The sequence below is a fragment of the Grampus griseus genome (assembly GCF_964374135.1).
Source record: "Grampus griseus genome assembly, chromosome: 6".
Classification (NCBI taxonomy): domain Eukaryota; kingdom Metazoa; phylum Chordata; class Mammalia; order Artiodactyla; family Delphinidae; genus Grampus; species Grampus griseus.
In genome coordinates, this window is record NC_139000.1 from 27,120,681 (window position 1) to 27,132,911 (window position 12,231).

The window sequence follows — 12,231 nt, forward strand, 5'->3', positions numbered from 1 at the left end:
TAAGAATTTCATACCACAATACGTGAACATGGTAAGACCCACTATATGTTGGCTTTTTGAGCAAAGCTTCACACCCCACCCCCTCCTCAGATGCAGGAATAGAGATCTAATGCTTGGATCTACTGTACTTCAACAATACTTCTCTTAAAGGAAACAGTTATACAAACCACCTTCTTCCTGCTCTGCCTTTTATTTTGTCACCTCCCCTTTTTAATTTCTGTTCTCAGCCTCAAACTTACTTCTTTCTTGCTTATTTTTAATAGGTTACACATCATTAAATCTCCATCAAATCCAAACTGCTACTAAAAGAACCTAACTAAAGAAAACCAAAATAAGCATCACATGTGTAAGGTGAATCTTCTTTTCCTTCACAGCATGGATTTTCCAGGGAAACAGAGCAAGCACAACTCCAAGATGCTCTCCCAGGCTCCTCCCTTGCTTCCATCCCTCACGTGAACCCACCTTTTTGTTTTTTTGGCCTTTCTTTCTTTTTTTCATCTCAAATGTAAAAGAATATCTCTAAGCTAGCCCACTAGTTATAATGAATTTAACTCAACTTATAGCAGAATTATTTCAATTAGTAAGTTTCAGAAATTATACTAAAAAAACCTCATGTTTCTTAAAGGTACTTTGGATCAGTAAATGAAATTCTATATATTACAAAGGAAAGTTAAAACTAGCAGGTTCGTTAGATTTAAGTTCATATTTTAATGCTATATTCTGTGTTGTTGCTTTCTGAGAAATGTTTCTTCTCTTCACAACATGGCAAGAACCTTCAGTAATGAGATTTAAAGTGGCAATAGCAGAGATTAAAGAAATTTAAAATATCAGAGGATTAAAGAAAAAAGGAACAGAGAAAAACCAGATGTCAAAGAGTAATCAGATTACAGAAATGGGATCTAACTGGGATGTTCTCCAAGGAAAGGTCAGTTCTCAGATATTTTGCTTTTGAATATTATTTTACCACCAGATGAACATAAAGCCACAGATGGAAATGAGAGGCTGAACATTTCTAAAGAAAGCAACAAGTCCCTTCTACACAAACCAATAGGTGCTGGCAGTTAACAGACAATACCAGCTGGCTTCTGTGAAAAGAAGGCCACAGCAAACCTCAAAGCTGAGGGAGAAATAGGATACAGCACAGCTCCACCATCTGCTGGTCCCAATTTTACTCCGCACACTCATATTCATGGACTTGCTTATTTTGTCGTGAGACATATCCATCCATCATCAGCCTCCACCCTCCCCGATCAAGATGCTGGTCAGCAGAATGTCCACCTGTCCCATCCTATCAAGTTGACACACTGAAGCTGAAATGAGGCAGAAATCATGGTCCATCTAGTAACATAGGCCAAGAAATGCCCCTCTTAAATATAATCCTCTACAGTCTCATCAAAGAGATGAAAGAAAGAAAAACCGTAAGTCCAGGATGATACAATAGATGAGAATACTACAAATTTTATAAAAGCTTTTATAAAATGAAACGTTCAAAGCTTTCATTGAACAATGAAAGACTTATGAACAAAAACAAAACAGTTAAAATATATAAGCAATCTTAAAATTACTCAAAGACAATTTAACTCAAATGTTAATTTTTGTTCCTAAATAAAAACATCCCTAAACTATCTTTGTGCTTTTATTTTCACCAAATAATTTTCAAGCCTTTCAGCAAAAAGAAAATTCCAGCCTCCTAGGAGAAGAGGGAAGATAAACAATAAAATGTGAAAACTGATTGTAAAACGGGATTGTGGAGAGGAAAAGGGAGGGTGAGTGACTCAGAACAGCACATGCCATGTACCCTGTCCAGGTTACCAGTAAATAATGACTAAGACTATAATTAGAGTCAATGTTACCTTAGCTTTTAAAGCCCACATTAAGTTCTCCTAAGTAGTTTGTACTTTAAAGCTCTGAGATAGGATCCAAAATGTGAACAGATTTAAATTCAGACTAAACAACCCCAAATCAGAATATAAATTCAAGGGATCTTATCACACACACACAAAATCCTTCCATTCATTTTCTAGTTCATACCACTTTTACTTCTTTTTATTTTTGCAAAAAGCAGTAGTTAGAATTAAGAGTTAGTTGGAGAAGACCATTTTTTCCCTCACAGACATCCTTAAAATCTGTAAAACTACTTATTGGTGGTTGGATAAAGTAATTTCATCAGTTTAACTGTACCACCTAAAAACATAATTGCTAAATGAAAAGCGCTGTTTTTACTGTTAATTAGTTAGCTAGGCTAAGTGAGAGAGAGACATCATCAATGACAACTGAATCTGACCTTTTTAAACATAAGTTTGCATTAAACTCTAGAGTTGGAGCAGCAGAGCTTTTTTAAACAAGAATTTCCTGCAAAACAACACAATAATTTATTCTCATTACCAATTTTGTCTCTTCTTTTAACTCTTAATTTCTTTTTCTTGTGTTATTCCAGTGCCTAAGCCCTCCAGCACACTGCTTAATTAAAGCAGGGACAGCATGCATTCTTATGTTTTTTCCTGATTTTAACAGAAATGCTTCTAAAGTTTTACCATTAAATACGATTGCTCACTCTAGATTTTTGGCATATTCCCTTTATTAGGTTAAAAAAATTTCAGATCCCCTTTAGTCCAAGTTTACTAAAAGGCCTTTTGCTGTTGTTGTTAATTATGAAATGTATCAAAAGTTTTTAATGTCATCTATTGAAACAATCACGTACTTTTTTCTCCCTTTAATCTTTCAAGTGTTGAAAATTACACTAATACACACACATACTACAAAATTCTATTCATTTGTTTTTCATTCAGGATATCTTCATTTGTGTTCACTAAGACAGTAGTTTCCCTTAAAATTTTTTTTTTGGTACTGTCCGAGTCCAGTTTTGCTATCAGTCATAAAATGAATTGCTTAAAGCAGTTTTCTTTTTTTTCCCCCAAAATAAGGGAATAATCTATCCTGTGAAGGCATGGTAAAACTTTCCTGTAAACTTTCTAGGTCTTTTGGTAGGGGAAAAAAGGGGAAAGGAGGATTTGTGATTAGTAATTCAATTTCTTTAATAAGTTATTTAGAACTTCTTGAGTTAAAATTTTGTCATTTTCACATTTTCTCTAATATCGCATTTTAGACTGTTGTCTTAGTTGTCCATAGCATTTTCTTTTGAGTCAGTGTAACACAGTTGTTTTGGATCAATCTTGCTAGATGTCTACTTAGTTTACTACTTTTATAATTTGTTATCTTAAGAACTAGCATTTGGATTTGTTCATCTTTGAGAGTTTTTCTTTCTTTTTCTTCTTTTTTTGGCAGAGCCACATGTCTTGCAGGATCTAAGTTCCCCCACTCAGGATCGAACCCAGGCCCTTGGCAGCAAAAGCATGGAGTCCTAACCACTGGACTGCCAGGGAATTCCCCTGATACTGTTTGTTTTTTATTTTATTAATTTCTTGTCTTGGTTTCCTTCCTTCACTTTCCTTAGACTGACTGTGCTGTTCTTTTCATCTCTTCAGTTGGTAGCTTAATTTTTTCAAACCTATTCTTTCATACTTGTTTTTTTTTTCTCCTAGTCTCAGACCTTCCCAAGGGACATGGGATGGAGTGACTAAATGCACTCAGCTTGTGCCCCACTGATGGGCTTCCCTCCGCCCTACTTTTTAGACGATGGGGTGGGGGGTGTGGGTGAGTCTGAATTAGATTACGAGGCCCCCATACGGGGTACCTCACAACAGCCATTGAAATACTTATTGTTTTAAAGGCTACAAGTTTACCTCTATCCTCTTAACTGCATCCTATTTGAATCCTAAAACTTTTGTAATTTCCACTATTATCTCCTTTTTAATTCATTAGTTATTAAAGAGGGCATTTTAAAGCTTCCACACTTTTTAAAGATGTCTTTTAATTCTTGATTTCTAATTCAATTCCACTGTGGTCATACAATGCCATCTACTGAAATAATCATAGTTTTTTTTTTCCCTTTAATCTGTTAATGTGGAGAATTACACTCATACACACACACCTCACAAGAATTTTATTAATGCTTTCAAATGTATTGAGATTGCCTTCATGTTGTAGTACATGATCAACTTTTATAAATGCTCCATTTATAGTGGATAAGAAAGTACATGTAGCATTTGCTGGATGAATACTTTCATATATATATATAAATAATACTTTTACATATATATATATATATATATATATATGTCAAATAGATCAAGCCTGTTGATTTTGTCCATATCTTGCATATTTTTACTAGTTTCTTCTTTGCTTGACCCAGCAGTTTTTAAAATAAAAGTATACCAAAATCTCCCACCAAAATTGTGACATGTCAAATATTCATCAGAATTTCATCAGTTTTCGATTTATATATTTCAAGACTATATTGTTAGAGTCATAAAGGTCATGAATATTATTTCTTCTTGGTGAGCTGTTCCTTTGTAAAATTATGTAGTGGGCCTTTTAATCCTTTAACAGTCTCCCCCACCACAACCCAATAAAATTCTATTTTGTCTGATAGTAAAATTACAGTAGAATTTTCTTTGGCTAATAATATTGGGGTATATTTTTTCTATTCCTGTAATTTTCAACCTTCCCATGTGATTTTGCTTCAGGTGTGCCTCTTCCAAGTATTTTATAGTTAAATGTTGTTTTCTATCTCATTTGATACTGTTTATCTTTTTGTAGGTTAGCTTAATCTGTGAATATTTATTGCAATAAATTATGTATTTGGACATATTTTGAACTCTAGAGCCAGACTATCTGGCTCAAATCCTGGCTTCACCAATTACTGTCGTGTGTGACCTTGGTCAATGTTTTTGCGCCTTAACCTCATGTATAAAATGAGGGTACTAGCAGTACCTCAGAGAGATGTTAGCATAGAATGAAAAATATTATAAATGTAAAGTGCTCAGAATAGTATCTAACACACATAGTAAGTGCTATAACAATGCTGACTAGTTTTATGATTATTTTTACATGTTTTCAGTTTACCATACTTTTTCTTTGTTCTACCTTTCCTACTTTCATTTAGAATGATAAAGGTTTATAAATTATCTTTTGTTCTGCTTGTTTGGAAGTTATAAATAATATTTCTATCCAGTAGTAATTACTGTTTGTAATATTTACTGTTTATTTTTCAAAAAACATATTTCATTACAACATTTTCTAATAAGGACTTAATGTATACAGAATCTCTATCCTCTTCCTAAACATGGGACTTAGTATACTTTATTCCTTGAACACTTAACAAATCGCCTCCTCCTCAACTTATTTTTGACACGTCTTTTTTTTTGGTAAACAGGTAATCGCTAACAAATGTACTGACATATTTTATCCATTTGTGTGTCCACCATTTTTTCACATATATCATATCTTCCTTCTGTGTTCTTTAATACAGTTTTAAGTGTGGATCTGTGAGACATAAATTTTCTTAGTCTTTGTACATATGCAAATGCTTTTATCTTGACCTCCCTCTTGAGTATTAGTTTTAATTGTACGTAACATTCTTAGTTGACAGTTATTTCTCCTCAGCTTTTGGAAGATGTTACTCCATTATCTTCTGTCCTCTATTGTAGCCAAGGTATATTTGCTGTTCCTTTATGAGCAATCTATTTTCTCTGGTAGCCTATAAAATTTTTTTGGTTTTGGTATTACTGTTTCCTTAAGAAGTATCTAGATGTAGATTTATTATTTATCCTGCTTGCCTGTCTTTAATTTGGAAATTCTCTTTATATACTCCTTCTTCATCGTTTACTTCATTCTCTTTTAGCTCAGCTATGCCTTTTAGACATTATTCATCAGTGATTTGTGTTTGGAGCAAAGGGAATATGGCAAGGTGAGGAATTATTGTGCCACATTAATTATATGTCATCAGCATCAATTTTGCCCACAGTTTTCTAAGCATTTCTAAGAAATCAACTCTTTGTTTTCTTTTCTTTTTTTTTTTTTGGTACGCAGGCCTCTCACTGTTGTGGCCTATCCCGTTGCGGAGCACAGGCTCCGGACGCGCAGGCTCAACAGCCATGGCTCACGGGCCCAGCCGCTCCACAGCACGTGGGATCTTCCCGGACCGGGGCACAAACCCGTGTCCCCTGCATCGGCAGGCGGACTCTCAACCACTGCGCCACCAGGGAAGCCCCTCTTTGTTTTCTTTTGTTTTTGATTTTTTTTTGGCCGCCCCATGTGGCTTGCAGGGTCTTAGTTGCCGGACCAGAGATTGAACCTGGACCCCCTGAAGTGGAAGCGTGGAGTCCTAACCACTGGATCTTCCCTAAAAACCAACACTTGAAAACCAAAGTTACAGCATGCTGACTAGTATTTTTTTAACCATCTCTTCCACTAAACCTCTCACAATCCTACCACTGATTATACAGAAGCAAAGGGGTAATAGAGGAATGGCTAACACTTTTCAGAGACGGGACTGGAATATAGTCTCTCTGAGGTCTTTGTAGATCCCATATGCCAATCCTGTCCCAAACTTCTAACATATAATCAGTATACATATAGCATATACATGTTTTGTAAGATAAAATTCTACCCATTGAACCTTGTTTTTCTGCTGACTTCCACTGTAAGTTGAGTGATTCCATCTATCGTATTGACAAACTCTCCTATGCAATCTCCATAGGACAGAACTAGTGAAGTAGAAGAAATTTATATCACCAATGAGTAGACAAATTAAAGCTTGTATGGATAGTTATCATTTAACACCTGAATGCACATACTTAATGACCATATCAAAGACTACTCATTTAAAGCATGCACAAGACTTTTCTTTAAGGCCAGAGGGAAAAACCTCAAGGCATTTTTATTTCTACTGCGTAACTTCCAAAAACTATATCTATAGCTCATCAACAAGTAATTAGACTCCAGCTGTGCTTGCTTTGTCTCAGACAATTTTTATAGGATTCCTTTTTGGATATAATAGATAATGAAAAAAGGAGATTAAATTACGATTTCAAATTTCATACTAAATACAAAAGGCTTCGTTTATTTTGATCTCAGATTATCTAATTTGTCCAAGCAGATGCAAATGGCTCCAAGTTTATCACTGCAATTAGGTCTGCCTTGATCAAATTCATGGCTTCTGGTCCCAGATATCCTTCTGTTTCTACTTGTGATCTTGAGCTCTTTTCTCTTAGTATCAATTTTCTAAGTCACAGAATTTTTTTCTCTTTCAAACTCTTAAATCAGTTTTTCAAGCTGCAATTTACACATAATGAAATGCACCCATTTTGAGTTTTGATAGGTGCATATACCTGGGTAACCACTAAAATCAAGATACAGAACATTTCTACCACCCTGCTTCCCAAAGCTCCCTGTGCTTTTTGGCAGGCATGCAGTCAGTCCACCCTGGCCCCTGGTGATCAATGACCTTTTCACATTCTTGATTGGTTTTGCCTGCTTTACAATTTCAAATAAATGCAGTTACATAGTACCTACTCTTCCTATTTGAATTCTTCCACGTAACATAACTTTTGGAAATTTACCCACGTTATTGCATATATTAGTAGTTGGTTCCTCTCTGTTGCTAAGTAGAATTCCACTGTTTGAACATACCATAATTTGTTTATTTGGTCACCAAAAGATGGGCATTTGGGTTGTTTCCATTTTTTGGCTACCATGAATAAAACTGCTGTGAACATTTGTGTAGAAGTCATTTAGTGAAAATTTGCTTTTATTTCTCTCAGAATACTACCATATAGAATCTTTTACAGAATTATATTCAAACAACAAAACATACCACAGTCTTAAAAAACCAAATTTACTTCATATAAGTGAAAGGCCCGCTATTTATTCATTCTGAGGTAGTCTTCTCTTAAAAAAACAAATAAAGCTCACTATACAAAGAACTGCCACTTCTATATATTGTATAAGAATACAATTACCATATAACATGCATTCAATGTTCTTCCCTCCATGGTTTGGAGGTGTTACTAAGGAGACCTAAGACATAATCTAAATGTTGTAAAATATGAAGGTATAAACAAAGTAGGAAATATAACATCATTTTTAGAAAAGCTAATGTTTTAAATGCACTCATTTAAAGAAATTATTCAAATTTGCCTTTTAGCTTCACAGCTGTAAGTACTTAAAAGACAAATGTGTTTTTTGAGAGCTAGAACTATGGAAGCATAGTATCAATCTATGGAGCGAGAGAGTCTATGAGTGGGGATTCAACAACCAACGCCAGTCTTTAACTTCTTTTGAAGCAGTGACTGAAAACAACTGGGGTGACTTAACTTTATGGCTTTGATTCTCCAAAGGTGCTCCGTTGGATCAAGTCATCAATCTGGTGTCACCCTTTCATCTTAACGAAACACTGTAAACTGTGCTTAAGAGGAACTGGTTTTAATTTCAAGTAGGGTTCAGGTCTCACTCAGCCTGACAGATTTATCAGGACTGATTCTACCTATAACTCAGAAAGGACAGAAAAATCAGCAGAAGTACCCAAATACAGCATAAAAGAGGTAAAGGGAAAAGAAAAATCTATGGAAATTCAGAGGAAGGGGAGATTATTTCCATTTAGAGGTACTGAGGAGCAACCTCAAAATGGAGGCAACTCAATGGCAGATGCCCTCGAATGGCAGAACTGGCACATGAGATGACGTCTAATAAATAACCTGGCACTACTAGTGACACACTTAAAATCGTGGACTGAAATCAAGTTTCGAAAGGCTGGGGTCTAAATACACTGTGGTGTCTAGGATTTGATCCTAGAGCAGAGAAAGGACATTAGATAAACTGGTGAAGTACAGATAATATTTAGAGTTTAGTTAACTGTAATGCACCAAGACTGGTCTCTTGGTTTTGACAAATGTACCACAGTAACAATACATTAACATTAGGGGAAACTGGGTGACTGTATCCAGAAACTCATCTGTATTATCTTCTGTGAATCTAAAATTATCACAAAACTAGAAATTTATTTTTAAAAAATAGGGGGGAAAAAGGCAGGTAAAATAAAGCAAGCTGACAAAGATGACTGAGGAGACCTGTACAGCTGCAAAGAGACTTAAGGAGTCAAAGGAAAAACAAGACACTGAGCAGTAAAATCTTGTACTTTTATCAGAACATTGACCAATTACTCCTCTTTTTCTCAAATAGCACAATCAAGCAATAATAATAATTCCAGTTCTGGGAATCTATTCAAAGAAACAACCCCTAATAAAGCTTTCACTTTATATATAAAGATGTTCACAGAATTTTTTAATAATAAAAAAATGGGAATAATCTAAATAGAATAATAGTTATATAAACCTATTATTAGACCTTTCTCCATATTCCTCCTAAGTCTCCCTAAGAAACTTTTCTATTTTTTATGCCACACTTCCTTGTCGCTGCTTCTAGATAGTTGATTTGTATCACAACTATACATGACACCTATTTAAATCACACCCTGCTGACAGAGTACTTTAATATGTTTCATGGTCTAGATTATGAGATCCTTGAGAGCAGAAACTAAGTTATATTCACATCAGAATCCTTAGCACATAGCGGTTAGTAAATAAATTTTGCAGAAATGAAATGTTAAATTATATAGGAGTCACACCTGGATGAGTCTAGTCTCACAGAGGACAAATCCAAATTTTTTGAAGATCTATACACTAAGCAGAAGCTGCACATATCAGAAGGCCTAAGTAAGCCACAGGTAGCCCCAGGGGTAGCAGATTTCCTATCAGAGGATACAGAGGTAGCTGTAATATTCTGACAATGTCAATAAATAGAAGGGCTACTTTCATGGAGGGAGTATTAACAATATGATAGAGATTGTGGTAACACTAACACTCTGTATGGGTAAGAATACGAGCTCTGAAGTGATATGGCCCTAGGTCTGAGGCTTAGCTCTGCCTTAATTTCCTCATCCCTATCATGAGGTGACAGTAAATCTCCCTTATAAACTTGTGATGAGGGTTAAATGAGATGATGCATATAAAAGCTTGGCATAGTGCCAAGCACAAAGTAAATATTCAATAAAAGTTAATTTTTATTATTACCATTATTATTGCCTCTCAAACTTCTGGCCTCTACTTATATCAGTTGATTCAGATGTGAAGGAAAGAAATAACCCAAAGGAATCTGGGCAGCATCTGTAAGAACTCTGAAGTTCTGGAATGACAATTTCACATCTGGAGGCATAGTTAATATATTCATTACTTTTTATTATTGGCGATTGGAACTTGAAGAAGAAAAATAAATATTAAAAATCCAGACAAGATTTAAGAATGGAATTTAGATTTTAGTTGAAAGTATAGATTTAGAGTAAGAATTGAAGATGGAAGAAATATGGGACCTGGGAAGAAAATGCTTGCCCAAAGAGTAACTAATCCAAGTTACCACTGTGTTGAAGGTCCAGTGTTTTGTATCAGTGCAACATATGAGTAGTAATAGTAATAGAATAATAATATGGTAATGATAGTTGCAGCCGTAGCTAATACTTACACAGTACTATGTGGCAGGTACTGTTCTAAATGCATTACTACATACATTAACTCATTTAACCTATTAATTCTTAGACGGAAGCATTTAGGCTTAAGAATCCAACAGGTCTGAAGTTAAATCTTGGCCCTACCTTAATGGCCAGAGGACCTTGGACAAGTTACTTCCCTTCTCTGGGCTTTAGTTTCCTCATAACTAACTGGGAGTGAGAACACCTAACCCACAGGGATAATGTGAGGATGATATGAGATTAAATAATAAATTACCTATCATAGTGCCTGATATCTAGCTGATACCTGGTAGCTATAGCTTTACATTGCTATCAATATTGTAATTATTATTAAATCTTATGACCAAAAACATCATTCTGAAGGCATGCAGAATAAAGTTTTGAAAGGGGAAACTTTTTTCTTCCTTCCTCATTCCTCTTCACCTTTTCAAAAAATGGTAAGCATCCTAAATTATTATTAAGCTTTTTCTCAGAATAAACTACACATGAATAAAAAGTAGAATATTATAAAGATAAAAAGACCCTTAGACTAGCTTTAAAGATTTTTCCCTCTAGGAACAATAGTGGTGAAAATTCTATAGTTCCTTAAATAGTAGTGAAAAGAATGAAAATGGCATATGGCTGGGGGAATCTTCCAAAGAAACTACTCCACACAACCATCCCCTTTTCTCTTCTCTGCCTTTTAAGGTTACGGTAACATGATAGAAAATCTGAGACTCACACCATCTGTTCAGGCAGTTCTATCACTGCTCATTTCTCTCGTTAAATAATCAGAACACTTTCCACTTCCCAAACACTGCTACCATAAAAAGCAGTTAAAGCACAATGAAAGAAGACTTTTCTAGCCAGAGATGTAGTAGTTAGAAGTGCATAGTTCTTTTGAGGTCTGACATGGGATCATGTCAGTGAGAAGAAAGAAATCCTTCTAAGAAAGCCTTAGAAGAAAAATTAAGACTAACATGATTATAATACAAGCTTCAGAAATTATTTTTCTTAGAACAAAGGTGACATTCTCATATGAGTTCTCGAAGAATAGGTGTGGCAGTTTAATATTGAGATAATTATATAGGTTTCTGATCTGTAAATTACTTGTAAGACTAAGAAGAGAAATACTACTGCTACAGAGAGTATTAATAATAGCAGCTTATAATTACTTAGCACTCAGGACATGCTTAATTATCTTCAAAACCCTTTTTGTGTATTGACTCACTTAGTTCTTAAAACCATTCTATGTAGGAATTTCTATTATTGTTCCCATTTTACATTTGAGGAAACTTAGGTACAGATAATATAGCTGATAAAACAGAGAGCTGGGATTCAAAAGCAAGCAGACTGGCTCCATGCCTTTAATTTCTATGCTACACTATTTCCTAGTTTAAAAAAAAGCCTCTAAATTATGTGTTAAATTTGGCATCTTTATCATATTTGAATAAACAAACTATAGCTAAATGTCAAAAACACTTAGCTCCCTATTCACCTAGCCATAGTGAGAGTGTCAATTACAAATTCATTAACTTACTAATTTCTATCTTATAATCTGAGCTTACTCAGCATGAAGGTGTTTGTTGTCATAAAGCAAAATAATTTTTTATAATAAATGAGTTTCGGGAATATGCTCCAGGATCAGGGTCAATTGGGATACTTTATTACTTTGAGAAAAAGGTTTGGATTACTCTCAAACCTCCAGAACCAGTTCAACCTTACACGGAGACTCCCTGCCTTCAAACAGATTCAGTGATCCCAGTAGGGTATGTCTAAGTACCCAGGAGAAACCAGTCCAAGTTTGGAATTCTTCTTCTATGCTATGT

The 12,231-nt window shown here is 34.9% G+C and overlaps 1 protein-coding gene across 4 annotated transcripts in view; it reads right to left on the reverse strand.

Moving 5' to 3' along the window:
* The window catches only part of FKTN (fukutin), an 89,169-nt gene that overhangs the window by 22,566 nt on the left and 54,372 nt on the right, over positions 1–12,231 (reverse strand). The window lies entirely within an intron of this gene.